Below are 15,653 nucleotides of genomic sequence, written 5' to 3'. Positions count from 1 at the left end.
GTGTGCATGTGTCTATATATATAGTGAGCATGCATGTGTGTCTGTATATATAGTGAGCGTGCATCTGTGTCTATATGTATAAAGTGAGCATGCATCTGTGTCTCTATATGTAGTGACCGTGCATCTGTGTCTGTATATGTAGTGAGCGTGCATCTGTCTGTATATATAGTGAGCGTGCATCTGTGTCTGTATATATAGTGAGCATGCATCTGTGTCTGTATATATAGTGAGCGTGCATCTGTCTGTATATATAGTGAGCGTGCATCTGTGTCTGTATATATAGTGAGCATGCATCTGTGTCTGTATATATAGTGAGCGTACATCTGTGTCTGTATATGTAGTGAGCGTGCATCTGTGTCTGTATATGTAGTGAGCGTGCATGTGTGTCTGTATATATAGTGAGCATGCATCTGTGTCTGTATATATAGTGAGCGTACATCTGTGTCTGTATATGTAGTGAGCGTGCATCTGTCTGTATATATAGTGAGCATGCACGTGTGTCTGTATATATAGTGAGCAGGCATGTGTGTATATATATATAGTGACCGTGCATCTGTGTCTGTATATGTAGTGAGCGTGCATCTGTCTGTATATAGAGTGAGCGTGCATCTGTGTCTGTATATATAGTGAGCATGCATCTGTGTATGTATATATAGTGAGCGTGCATCTGTGTCTATAGTGAGCGTACATCTGTGTCTGTATATGTAGTGAGCGTGTATCTGTGTCTGTATATGTAGTGAGCGTGCATCTGTGCTTGTATATGTAGTGAGCGTGCATCTGTGTATATATATATATAGTGAACCAGCATGTGTGTCTGCATATATATTGACCGTGCATCTGTGTCTGTATATGTAGTGAGCGTACATGTGTGTGTATATAATGAGCGTGCATGAGTCTGTATATATAGTGAGCATGCAACTGTGTCTGCATATATAGTGAGCATGCATGTGTCTGTATATATAGTGAGTGTGCATCTGTGTCTGTATATGTAGTGAGCATGCATCTGTGTCTGTATATATAGTGAGCATGCATGTGTCTGTATATGTAGTGAGTATGCATGTGTGTCTGTATATATAGTGAGCGTGCATCTGTGTCTGTATATGTAGTGAGCATGCATCTGTGTCTATATATAGTGAGCATGCAAGTGTCTCCGTATATATAGTGAGCATGCATGTGTCTGTATATATAGTGAGCATGCATGTGTCTGTATATATAGTGAGCGTGCATCTGTGTCTGTATATATAGTGAGCATGCATGTCTGTATATGTAGTGAGCATGCATGTGTGTTCGTATATATAGTGAGTGTGCATGTGTGTCTGTATATGTAGTGAGCATGCATCTGTGTCTGTATATGTTATGAGTGTGCATCTGCGTCTATATATATAGTGAGCATGCATGTGTGTCTGTATATATAGTGAGCGTGCATCTGTGTCTGTGTATATAGTGAGCATGCATGTGTCTGCATATATAGTAGTGAGTGTGCATCTGTGTCTGTATATATAGTGAGCATGCATGTGTCTGTATATATAGTGAGCGTGCATGTGTGTCTGCATATATAGTAAGTGTGCATCCGTGTCTATGTAGTGAGCGTGCATCTGTGTCTGTATATATAGTGAGCATGCATGTGTGTGTATATAGTGAGCATGCATGTGTGTCTGTATATATAGTGAGTGTGCATCTGTATATTTAGTGAGAGTGCATCTTTGTCTGTATATATAGTGAGCATGCATGTGTGTCTATATATAGTGAGCGTGCATCTGTATATATAGTGTGAGTGCATCTTTGTCTGTATATATAGTGAGCATGCATGTGTATCTATATATAGTGAGCATATATGTGTGTCTGTATATGTAGTGAGTGTGCATGTGTGTCTGTATATATAGTGAGTTTGCATCTGTGTCTATATATATAGTGAGCGTGCATGTGTGTCTTTATATGTAGTGAGCGTGCATCTGTCTGTATATGTAGTGAGTGTGCATTTGTGTCCGTATATATAGTGAGTGTGCATCTATATATATATTGAGTGAGCATGTGCGTCTGTATATATAGTGAGTGTGCATCTGTGTCTATATATATATAGTGAGCGGCATCTGTATATATATTGAGCGAGCATGTGTGTCTGCATATATAGTGAGCATGCATCTTTCTGCATATATAGTGAGCGTGCATGTGTGTCTGTATATATAGTGACTGCATCTGTCTGTATATATAGTGAGCATGCTTCTGTATATGTAGGGAGCATGCTTTTGTGTCTGTATATATAGTGAGCATGCATCTGTCTGTATATATAGTGAGCGTGCATCTGTGTCTGTATATGTAGTGAGCGTGCATCTGTGTCTGTATATGTAGTGAGCGTGCATCTGTGTCTGTATATGTAGTGAGCGTGCATCTGTGTCTGTATATATAGTGAGCGTGCATATTTGTCTATATATATAGTGAGCATGCATCTGTGTCTGTATATGTAGTAAGCATGCATGTGTCTGTATATGTAGTGAGCGTGCATCTGTGTCTGTATATGTAGTGAGCGTGCATCTGTGTCTGTATATGTAGTGAGCGTGCATCTGTGTCTGTATATATAGTGAGCGTGCATCTGTGTCTGTATATATAGTGAGCATGCATGTCTGTATATATAGTGAGCATGCATGTGTCTGTATATGTAGTGTGAATATGTGGAGTATCAGAGAGAGTATCACCTGCCTGCTGATTAGTTAAGTGGATACTTAAGGATTAGGCAGTGTTTCCCAAACTCCGGTCGTTAGGCCCCTTCACAGGTCCTGGTTTCGGGGGTTTTCTCTGTATTGCACATGTGATGTAATTATTGTCGGTCCTCAGACATTGCTGCAGGTGTTCCTGCTGTAGGATATCCTGACAAGATGACCTGTTGGGGCTCCATGAGGACTGGAGTTGGAAACACTGAGCTAGAGGAACCATAGCTGCTCTACCTGGAGAGCACAGAAAGCTGTTCTGTGAGCCACTAATATGATCTGTGAGTACGGTTGCAAAAAAGCTGTTTTGTAAGCTGGCAGAGAGGGATATGTTCTGTATTAGTTAGCGCTGGACAGGTGAGGGGGGGGGGGGGTTTCTGTTGATTCTGCTGTATTTTTATTTATTTGCAACTGTAGTAATAAAACTGTCAACATGTCAGTTTTTAACCTCCTCCGAACTGCTGACTCCTTGCTTGGTGAAAGAGATGCATGTCCAAGAACCCAGCAAAGGCAATCTGAACGAACCCTATAAAATGTACTAGTAATTATTAGGAAATTATAGTACCAGTGTTTCTGGTGGTACTACATGACATGCGCGGCACAGACACAGCTCTGCTACATGACCTGCGCGGCACAGACACAGCTCTGCTACATGACCTGCGCGGCACAGACACAGCTCTGCTACATGACATGCGCGGCACAGACACAGCTCTGCTACGCTACATGACATGCGCGGCACAGACACAGCTCTGCTACATGACATGCGCAGCACAGACACAGCTCTGCTGCATGACATGCGCGACACAGACACAGCTCTGCTACATGACATACATCTATGCTGACTTTACTCAATACACATCCATCCTGTTTTCCACACATTACACACACAGCTCTACTACATCCATCCTGATCCCCACATATCACACACACACACACAGCTCTACTACATTCATCCTGGGTCCAACACATGACACACACAGCTCCTGGATACAGTGATCAGCCCCTGGTCATGTGATCCCTGACTCCACCCACACAGATGATCACATGACAATGACATCATCACAGGTCCTGGTAGCTGCTGTCAGCTTATCCAGTATACAGTGCTTTCTAGCAAAAAACAGAATGGCTCCTCCCCCACAGTAGTAATGTTACTGCAGGTCCTTCAGCCCACCGGATCTCTGTGGTGGCGGTAGGTCGGTGTCTTCTGTCGGTACTGCTGAGTTGTGTCTGAGACAATAACGTCTTAGTTGTATTCTCATTTTCTTATTTTTGCCCTCCCCTTCCAAGAGCCCTAACTGTGGTGTTCTTCTGTCAATCAGGCTCTGTGTTTTATATGTACTGTAGGACCTGCAATGACGTCACCAGGGGCGGAGCAGGAGAAGCACCCACACACAAACACATATACATACATACATACAAACGGACAAGTGGTTGTTAGTAGTTTGATTTAGTGAGTGTGTATAGTCATGCGTCTATACAGGTAGTGTGTGTGCATATGCTACATATACACTACCGTTCAAAAGTTTGGGGTCACATTGAAATGTCCTTATTTTTGAAGGAAAAGCACTGTACTTTTCAATGAACATAACTTTAAACTAGTCCTAACTTTAAACAAATGCACTCTATACATTGCTAATGTGGTAAATGACTATTCTAGCTGCAAATGTCTGGTTTTTTGTGCAATATCTACAAAGGTGAATAGAGGCCCATTTCCAGCAACTATCACTCCAGTGTTCTAATGGTACAATGTGTTTGCTCATTGGCTCAGAAGGCTAATTGATGATTAGAAAACCCTTGTGCAATCATGTTCACACATCTGAAAACAGTCTAGCTCGTTACAGAAGCTACAAAACTGACCTTCCTGTGAGCAGATTGAGTTTCTGGAGCATCACATTTGTGGGGTCAATTAAACGCTCAAAATGGCCAGAAAAAGAGAACTTTCATCTGAAACTCGACAGTCTATTCTTGTTCTTAGAAATGAAGGCTATTCCATGCGAGAAATTGCTAAGAAATTGAAGATTTCCTACAACGGTGTGTACTACTCCCTTCAGAGGACAGCACAAACAGGCTCTAACCAGAGTAGAAAAGGAAGTGGGAGGCCGCGTTGCACAACTAAGCAAGAAGATAAGCACATTAGAGTCTCTAGTTTGAGAAACAGACGCCTCACAGGTACCCAACTGGCATCTTCATTAAATAGTACCCGCAAAACACCAGTGTCAACATCTACAGTGAAGAGGCGGCTGCGGGATTTTGGGCTTCAGGGCAGAGTGGCAAAGAAAAAGCCATATCTGAGACTGGCCAATAAAAGAAAAAGATTAAGATGGGCAAAAGAACACAGACATTGGACAGAGGAAGACTGGAAAAAAGTGTTGTGGACGGATGAATCCAAGTTTGAGGTGTTTGGATCACAAAGAAGAACGTTTGTGAGACGCAGAACAAATGAAAAGATGCTGGAAGAATGCCTGACGCCATCTGTTAAGCATGGTGGAGGTAATGTGATGGTCTGGGGTTGCTTTGGTGCTGGTAAGGTGGGAGATTTGTACAGGGTAAAAGGGATTCTGAATAAGGAAGGCTATCACTCCATTTTGCAACGCCATGCCATACCCAGTGGACAGCGCTTGATTGGAACCAATTTCATCCTCCAACAGGACAATGACCCTAAACACACCTCCAAATTGTGCAAGAACTATTTACAGCAGAAGCAGGCAGCTGGTATTCTATCGGTAATGGAGTGGCCAGCGCAGTCACCAGATCTGAACCCCATTGAGCTGTTGTGGGAGCAGCTTGACCGTATGGTACGCCAGAAGTGCCCATCCAACCAATCCAACTTGTGGGAGATGCTTCTAGAAGCGTGGGGTGCAATTTCACAAGCTTACCTCAACAAATTAACAGCTAGAATGTCAAAGGTGTGCAATGCTGGAATTGCTGCAAAAGGAGGATTCTTTGACGAAAGCAAAGTTTGATGTAAAAACAATGTTATTTCAGATACAAATCATTATTTCTAACCTTGTCAATGTCTTGGCTCTATTGTCTATTCATTTCACAGCGCATGGTGGTGAATAAGTGGGACTTTTCATGGAAAACACAAAATTGTTTGGGTGACCCCAAACTTTTGAACGGTAGTGTATATATAGATAGATATATAATATAATACATGTGTGTGTGTGTGTGAACCTACTCTGCCCTATTTTCCCGTTTTCAGATGTTCAGATCTTTTGCACTGCTGCACCAATATGTTACAATGACCTTTTCTCTACAGAGAGGCGACACGGTTGATGTAACTTTTTTGTAGTTTACTTCTATATTATCACTGTGCATCTTTAGTACTTGATACATTGTTGTCTTCCAGGCGCTACCTGTAAAGTGGGAGTGTCCACACGGCCCCAAGGGGCGGAGATACAAGAAACATTGCATTTATTTAGAAACATCCATCAATTTATGAGCCGGCAAAGGAAATCACAAATATTTCCCGGCTGAGGGGTGCGGTTACTCGGAGGAACCTCTTCCAAATTCCAGTCCTATTTCTCCATCATTGGGGGAGTTGTTGGTTTGTAGCAGCAATGAGAGAGACTTCTCCAAATATATCCTCAGAACTTGTAGCCAAGAATCCCGCTTCCTCCCAAGACTCCGCCGTCCACAGATGTTTATTATTGTAAATCCACAAATGCCACCCGGCGAGCGCCCGCTGACTGCAGCCCTGCAAGACAAAAGTAATCAACAGCTGATTGGAGGAACTCAGCACAGTCTGCAGAACAAAGGGTTAAAGGAACAGTCGCCATTCACTCATGTTTACCGGCCCTTTAAGAAAACGATGCAAAGCTAAAGGGGTGCATCTCCCGTTCATATGCCGTATTAGGACATATATGCCATAGAGCAGATATACCGTATCTGTAAGACCCCCACTTCGTGGAAGATATCTGGAGAACGGACCACCCCACTTGGTTAATGAAAGTAGTCCAAGAAAAGCCAAGAATGACTACTGCCCCCCCCCCCCCCCCCTGTTAATGGCAGTCATTAGCGTACACCGCCATGCTGTACGCCTGCTGCACCGCCACTTGTTACTCACTCCTTGCCTGCTACCATTAGCTTTCTGGGGGCTCTTTCATACGAGCGTGAAATCTCGCCAGAAAAAAAATCTTTGGATGCGCATCTTTTTTCGGTGCGTCAAAAAATTGCTCATCTGATAGAACCCCGAGGAGACCGCCGGTACTTTTAGATGCAACTTTTTTTTAATGCACCAATTCTCTGTCAAAATGCCGCTTGCGTGAAAGAGCGCTTAATTTGCAACGCCTAATGGTCCCCCGACATCTGCCAGCCGTAACCGCGCACTACATACCGGCGGTGCAATATGAGAATACTGAATCAGCCTGAGGGAGCGGCACAGAGATGTAGCAGAGCCGAGCTGGTTGGATGTGTGGAGAAACTGCTATGCTGCACCTTCATGATACGATCTCATAACCCAACGGTCTCGAAGAGTTAAATAACAAACGCAGCTCTGCTACACCGCAGGGTCGCCCCGACTGCCATTTGTCACAGTTGTACAAACACAGTAACTCACTAATTAACCCCGATCTCTAGTGAAAAGGCAAAAGTCAAACACAGCTTGAGAAATGGGCCAGCGCTAATCCATGTGTGGTGCGGAGAAGCCAAGGAGCCCTCTCACCTCAGGAACGGCTTTAGCAGGTGGCACACTGGGCACATTACTAGCCCTGCCACCCAAGATCAAACTAAAACCACCCAGTATTATTTAGCTGGACACAGTTTGGTGGTATTATTTGGAAATTGAATTCTAGGATGGCAGGACTATATGAAAGCTTTATTCTAGAACCATATGGCGGTATGACGAGTGCTCTTTAAAGGGGTATTATTGGCATATTACACATTATTTGGGCACTGTTTTACATGGGAAGTATATGGCCGTATTATGTATTCTCCCTAAGAGAGTACTATTTGTACAGACATAATTTGAGCACTATATGGCGGTGTTATGTGAGAGCTATAGGTCAGTATTATGTGTGTTACATGTGGTTTGGACGCTCTATAGCGGTTTGTGTAAGAGTGATGTGGCAGTATTATGTGGCTCCCATACTTCTTGGCACGGTTATTTGAGTGCTATATGGCAGTTTTATCTCTTCTTCCCAACACAGTAATAAACTGAATATTGTGTTCTGGACTCTATAGGGTGGTTATATATGAGAACTACATGGCAGTATTATGTCTTCTCTCTAAGGGAATACTAGTTATTGCATACTTTGGACAGTATAAGGCGCCTAACTGTACGGCGCTACCGGTGTTACATCACTGAGGCCCCCGACACGCTAGCAGTGTTTGACATTTCTTTTAATGTGGTCCCACATTACTCACTGATGCACGCTATGCAGGTTTTTTTTTTCATGCAGACACGGACTGCGTTTAACATTTATCACAGGCGCCATTCTGATCAAATTTATAGGTGAGACTCACCAGCGCAAGTCAATACGGAGAGAAAAAGCCAAGCAGCACGTGGATGCCGTCAGCATGCTGTCCGGGTCGCTGTTTGTTATAGATGTATAACAGTCGGGCTCATGTCGCATCAGCCTTTTATTTTTTTTTCGCAGACATGAAAAACGCGTGACATAAAGCGGAGGCCAAGCGGAGCCGCACTATATGGCAGTATTGTCTAGGTATTGGCATTATATGGCAGTATTGTCTAGGTATTGGCACTATATGGCAGTATTGTCAAGGTCCTTAGGGGCGTACTATTTATATATTGGATCTCTATGGGGCACTATAGGGTGTAATATCTGGGCTCCATGAAGGAGCATTAGTCGGATATTGCAGACGGTTGGACTCTACGTGGCGGTTATATGTGAGAATAACATGGCAGTATTGTGTTCTCTCCCTTATTTGTATATTCTATATATTTGGACACTATATGGCAGCATTCAGTCCAGCTGAGTATGGCGGTATTATCTGGGCTCCTTACGGGACTACGTCATTACGTGAGCTACAGCGATCTGAATCTGAAAGCCCGCCTCGGCCCGGGCCCCTTCAATAAAAGTGGCCCCATTACATTTCTGGTCCTGCAGATGAAGTTCCTTCTAATCTATCTGCTTGAGTCGTTCGTTTCTGCAATCTGTGAACACATCTTTTAGAAAGGCCGGGCGACAACCAATAGGACTGCAGTAACCATCAAGTACCGCAGCGGAAGTATCAACACAGAGATGGGCAAATCTGCCATTCAGAAGCATGGGAAAGCTGAGTAAATCCCTCCATGGAGCTCTGATGATGCTGCGGCTCCTGCATGTGTAATTACTGACCAGCCACCCAGCTTTCCAGCCGGATGAATAGAATCAGGGACTTTTCTTACATATCAGGTGGATGACTGCTCTGTGTTAATTCAGGTCATGATGCTGACTCCACCAATGAGCGCACTGGAGGCTTCTATATATATTTACACATCCAGGGCCCCGACGCTCCCATCAGGACAGCATCGCCTGTCACTGGGTAGAAACAGTTTGGCCTCTGGCAGTGGCGGATGTTTTTCTTAAGGGCATACATCCAACGTAAAGCTACAATAAGGATGGTCGGGGAAAATACTATATATGGAAGAAGTCAGAGATGTCAGGCAGAAAGTGCTATAAAGACTCCGATAGCCGAGCGGGACTGTCATCTGCATGAGCGAGCCGGGGGGGGGGGGGGGGGGGGATATATATATACAGGCAGTCTGCAGAGGACAATACATACCGCACTCCAACAGAGCCTCACATACAACTAAACTCAGGGAGAGGACGGCGTGTGATGGGCGGCATTACATGGGACTGCACAATGACAAAATATAAGCCCTTCAGAGCAAAATGGCAAATTCAGCTGTAGTTACACTCTTGTACATAGAAGGCAGTATTATAGTAGTTATATTCTTGTACACAGGGAGCAGTATTATAGTAGTTATATTCTTGTACATAGAGGGCGGTATTATAGTAGTTATATTCTTGTACATAGGGGCAGTATTATAGTAGTTATATTCTTGTACATAAGAGCAGTATTATAGTAGTTATATTCTTGTACATAGGGCACAGTATTACAGTAGTTATATTCTTGTACGTAGGAGCAGTATTATAGTAGTTATATTCTTGTACATAGGAGCAGTATTATAGTAGTTATATTCTTGTACATAGGAGGCAGTATTATAGTAGTTATATTCTTGTACATAGGAGCAGTATTATAGTAGTTATATTCTTGTACATAGAAGGCAGTATTATAGTAGTTATATTCTTGTACATAGGAGGCAGTATTATAGTAGTTATATTCTTGTACATAGGGGGCAGAATTATAGTAGTTATATTCTTGTACATAGGGGGCAGTACTATAGTAGTTATATTCTTGTACATAGGAGCAGTATTATAGTAGTTATATTCTTGTACATAGGGGGCAGTATTATAGTAGTTATATTCTTGTACATATGAGCAGTATTATAGTAGTTATATTCTTGTACATAGGAGCAGTATTATAGTAGTTATATTCTTGTACATAGGGGGCAGTATTATAGTAGTTATATTCTTGTACATAGGGGGCAGTATTATAGTAGTTATATTCTTGTACATAGGGGGCAGTATTATAGTAGTTATATTCTTGTACATAGGAGCAGTATTATAGTAGTTACACTTTTGTACATAGGGGGCAGTATTATTGTAGTTATATTCTTGTACATAGGGAGCAGTATAATAGTAGTTATATTCTTGTACATAGGAGCAGTATTATAGTAGTTATATTCTTGTACATAGGGGGCAGTATTATAGTAGTTATATTCTTGTACATTGCCCTTCACAGTTTAGACAAAAGTAATATAAAATCAATAAACAAGCTCAGTGTTCTCTGGAGACACATATAGCCCTAATAATCTCCATCCTACTATTAATTCCTGCTTCAAAGTTCTAACTAAAGACTACAAGGAGTATACACGCTGTTGGTGGGAAGTTCAGGGTCTCCAGAAATACGCAGAACAGAAGATTGTCCCTAGAGGTCTGCGTAACTTAGTGTCACCTCCGCCGAGACTTAGGACTGCAGAATTTATGAAAAAATGGGAGGAAACATCTACTGAGTCCTCCTTAAAATTAATACAACTATTACTCGACGAGGAGAGGAATATTCTCGTGAGAGATCAAAAGACACTAGAGGAAAGTATAGAACAAGCTAAGAAATTTACTGCAGACCCTGACTTCCCATCAAGAGAAAGAGCGTTACAAAATCAAATTGAGAGATATACTCAACATATAAAAGAACGAAAGCATTCTCTGTTTATGAGGGATCTCCAAGATTTTGGAGATCAAAAAGCTTATGAAAACGCGAAAATTCCCTCTGAGACTGAAGCTAGCTCTTCCGATATTGAACCATCCGACAGCGAGGCATCTTCTAGTAGAAGAACATACCTCCCACCTCGACATAATAGAGGCCGTCGACCTCAAAGGGGAAGAGGAAGAGGTAGACAAAATACCAATAATTTTCTTGACCAACCAATATCAAGATATTTTTTAAGGGGAGGCAGGGATACATACACTCAACGGTAGAGATGGAGACATCTGATACGTATACATCTCCTACAGCTCGGTTGCAGAATGAAAATATGCAAATAATCAACCTCTCAACACATAAACTTACCACGGCTGAATGCTCTGTTCTGGAGAGGGGGATGTCCTTCGTCCCAACGACCCAATACGACCCGTTCGTATTATAGTAGTTATATTCTTGTACATAGGAGCAGTATTATAGTAGTTATATTCTTGTACATAGGGGGCAGTATTATAGTAGTTATATTCTTGTACATAGGGGCAGTATTATAGTAGTTATATTCTTGTACATAGGGGGCAGTATTATTGTAGTTATATTCTTGTACATAGGGGGCAGTATTATAGTAGTTATATTCTTGTACATAGGGGGCAGTATTATAGTAGTTATATTCTTTTACATAGGAGGCAGTATTATAGTAGTTATATTCTTGTACATAGGGGGCAGTATTATAGTGGTTATATTCTTGTACATAGGGGGCAGTATTATAGTAGTTATATTCTTGTACATAGGGTGCAGTATTATAGTAGTTATATTCTTGTACATAGGGGCAGTATTATAGTAGTTATATTCTTGTACATAGGGGGCAGTATTATAGTAGTTATATTCTTGTACATAGGGGGCAGTATTATAGTTATATTCTTGTACATAGGAGGCAGTATTATAGTAGTTATATTCTTGTACATAGGGGGCAGTACTATAGTAGTTATATTCTTGTACATAGGGGGCAGTACTATAGTAGTTATATTCTTGTACATAGGAGCAGTATTATAGTAGTTATATTCTTGTACATAGGGGGCAGTATTATAGTAGTTATATTCTTGTACATATGAGCAGTATTATAGTAGTTATATTCTTGTACATAGGAGCAGTATTATAGTAGTTATATTCTTGTACATAGGGGGCAGTATTATAGTAGTTATATTCTTGTACATAGGGGGCAGTATTATAGTAGTTATATTCTTGTACATAGGAGCAGTATTATAGTAGTTATATTCTTGTACATAGGGGGCAGTATTATAGTAGTTATATTCTTGTACATAGGAGGCAGTATTATAGTAGTTATATTCTTGTACATAGGAGGCAGTATTATAGTAGTTATATTCTTGTACATAGGAGGCAGTATTATAGTAGTTATATTCTAGTACATAGGAGCAGTATTATAGTAGTTATATTCTTGTACATAGCAGGCAGTATTATAGTAGTTATATTCTTGTACATAGGAGCAGTATTATAGTAGTTATATTCTTGTACATAGGGGGCAGTATTATAGTTATATTCTTGTACATAGGAGGCAGTATTATAGTAGTTATATTCTTGTACATAGGGGGCAGTATTATAGTAGTTATATTCTTGTACATAGGAGCAGTATTATAGTAGTTATATTCTTGTACATAGGGGGCAGTATTATAGTTATATTCTTGTACATAGGAGCAGTATTATAGTAGTTATATTCTTGTACATAGGAGCAGTATTATAGTAGTTATATTCTTGTACATAGGGGGCAGTATTATAGTAGTTATATTCTTGTACATAGGGGGCAGTATTATAGTAGTTATATTCTTGTACATAGGGGCCAGTATTATAGTAGTTATATTCTTGTACATAGGGGGCAGCATTATAGTAGTTATATTCTTGTACCTAGGAGGCAGTATTATAGTAGTTATATTCTTGTACATAGGGAGCAGTATTATAGTAGTTATATTCTTGTACATAGGGGGCAGAATTATAGTAGTTATATTCTTGTACATAGGGGGCAGCATTATAGTAGTTATATTCTTGTACCTAGGAGGCAGTATTATAGTAGTTATATTCTTGTACATAGGGAGCAGTATTATAGTAGTTATATTCTTGTACATAGTGGGCAGTATTATAGTAGTTATATTCTTGTACATAGGGGGCAGTATTATAGTAGTTATATTCTTGTACATAGGGGGCAGAATTATAGTAGTTATATTCTTGTACATAGGGGGCAGAATTATAGTAGTTATATTCTTGTACATAGGGGGGCAGTATTATAGTAGTTATATTCTTGTACCTAGGAGGCAGTATTATAGTAGTTATATTCTTGTACATAGGGAGCAGAATTATAGTAGTTATATTCTTGTACATAGGGGGCAGAATTATAGTAGTTATATTCTTGTACATAGGGGGCAGTATTATAGTAGTTATATTCATGTACATAGGAGCAGTATTATAGTAGTTATATTCTTGTACATAGGAGCAGTATTATAGTAGTTATATTCTTGTACATAGGGGGCAGTATTATAGTAGTTATATTCTTGTACATAGGAGCAGTATTATAGTAGTTATATTCTTGTACATAGGGGGCAGTATTATAGTTATATTCTTGTACATAGGAGGCAGTATTATAGTAGTTATATTCATGTACATAGGAGCAGTATTATAGTAGTTATATTCTTGTACATAGGAGCAGTATTATAGTAGTTATATTCTTGTACATAGGGGGCAGTATTATAGTAGTTATATTCTTGTACATAGGAGCAGTATTATAGTAGTTATATTCTTGTACATAGGGGACAGTATTATAGTTATATTCTTGTACATAGGAGGCAGTATTATAGTAGTTATATTCTTGTACATAGGGGAAAGTATTATAATAGTTATATTCTTGTACATAGGAGCAGTATTATAGTAGTTATATTCTTGTACATAGGGGGCAGTATTATAGTAGTTATATTCTTGTACATAGGAGCAGTATTATAGTAGTTATATTCTTGTACATAGGAGCAGTATTATAGTAGTTATATTCTTGTACATAGGGGCAGTATTATAGTAGTTATATTCTTGTACATAGGGAGCAGTATTATAGTAGTTATATTCTTGTACATAGGGGGCAGAATTATAGTAGTTATATTCTTGTACCTAGGAGGCAGTATTATAGTATTTATATTCTTGTACATAGGGAGCAGTATTATAGTAGTTATATTCTTGTACATAGGGGGCAGAATTATAGTAGTTATATTCTTGTACATAGGGGGCAGAATTATAGTAGTTATATTCTTGTACATAGGGGGGCAGTATTATAGTAGTTATATTCTTGTACCTAGGAGGCAGTATTATAGTAGTTATATTCTTGTACATAGGGAACAGTATTATAGTAGTTATATTCTTGTACATAGGGGGCAGAATTATAGTAGTTATATTCTTGTACATTGGGGGCAGAATTATAGTAGTTATATTCTTGTACATAGGGGGCAGTATTATAGTAGTTATATTCATGTACATAGGAGCAGTATTATAGTAGTTACACTCTTGTACATAGGAGGCAGTATTATAGTAGTTATATTCTTGTACATAGGGAGCAGTATTATAGTAGTTATATTCTTGTACATAGGGGGCAGAATTATAGTAGTTATATTCTTGTACATGAAGGCACTATTATAGTAGTCATATTCATGTACATAGGAGGCAGTATTATAGTAGTTACACTCTTGTACATAGGAGGCAGTATTATAGTAGTTATATTCTTGTACATAGGGAGCAGTATTATAGTAGTTATATTCTTGTACACAGGGATCAGTATTATAGTAGTTATATTCTTCTACATAGGGGCAGTATTATAGTAGTTATATTCTTGTACATAGGGGGCAGTATTATAGTAGTTATATTCTTGTACATAGGGAGCAGTATTATAGTAGTTATATTCTTGTACATAAGAGGCAGTATTATAGTAGTTATATTCTTGTACATAGGGGGCAGTATTATAGTAGTTATATTCTTGTACATAGGGGGCAGTATTATAGTAGTTATATTCTTGTACATAGGGGGCAGTATTATAGTAGTTATATTCTTGTACATAGGGGCAGTATTATAGTAGTTATATTCTTGTACATAGGAGGCAGTATTATAGTAGTTATATTCTTTTACATAGGGGGCAGTATTATAGTAGTTATATTCTTGTACATAGGGGGCAGTATTATAGTAGTTATATTCTTGTACATAGGGGGCAGTATTATAGTAGTTATATTCTTGTACATAGGGGGCAGTATTATAGTAGTTATATTCTTGTACATAGGGGGCAGTATTATAGTAGTTATATTCTTGTACATAGAGGGCAGTATTATAGTAGTTATATTCTTGTACACAGGGATCAGTATTATAGTAGTTATATTCTTCTACATAGGGGCAGTATTATAGTAGTTATATTCTTGTACATAGGGGGCAGTACTATAGTAGTTATATTCCTGTACATAGGGGGCAGTATTATAGTAGTTATATTCTTGTACATAGGGAGCAGTATTATAGTAGTTATATTCTTGTACATAGGAGGCAGTATTATAGTAGTTATATTCTTGTACATAGGGGGCAGTATTATAGTAGTTATATTCTTGTACATAGGGGGCAGTATTATAGTAGTTATATTCTTGTACATAGGGGGCA

At 39.7% G+C, this 15,653-nt stretch overlaps 1 long non-coding RNA gene across 1 annotated transcript in view; it reads right to left on the bottom strand.

Moving 5' to 3' along the window:
* Window positions 1-6,102: 6,102 nt before the first annotated feature.
* LOC136578889 (uncharacterized) overlaps window positions 6,103-15,653 on the bottom strand; it is a 144,008-nt gene continuing 134,457 nt past the window's right edge. Inside the window, exon 3 of the long non-coding RNA XR_010786680.1 lies at window positions 6,103-6,402. This is a non-coding gene — a long non-coding RNA (uncharacterized lncRNA). The remainder of the gene's footprint in view (window positions 6,403-15,653) is intronic.

Source organism: Eleutherodactylus coqui, chromosome 9, assembly GCF_035609145.1.
Source record: "Eleutherodactylus coqui strain aEleCoq1 chromosome 9, aEleCoq1.hap1, whole genome shotgun sequence".
NCBI classification, from domain to species: Eukaryota; Metazoa; Chordata; class Amphibia; order Anura; family Eleutherodactylidae; genus Eleutherodactylus; species Eleutherodactylus coqui.
Note: the sequence above shows the minus strand (reverse complement) of the source record. Positions and strands in the feature narration are given on the sequence as shown.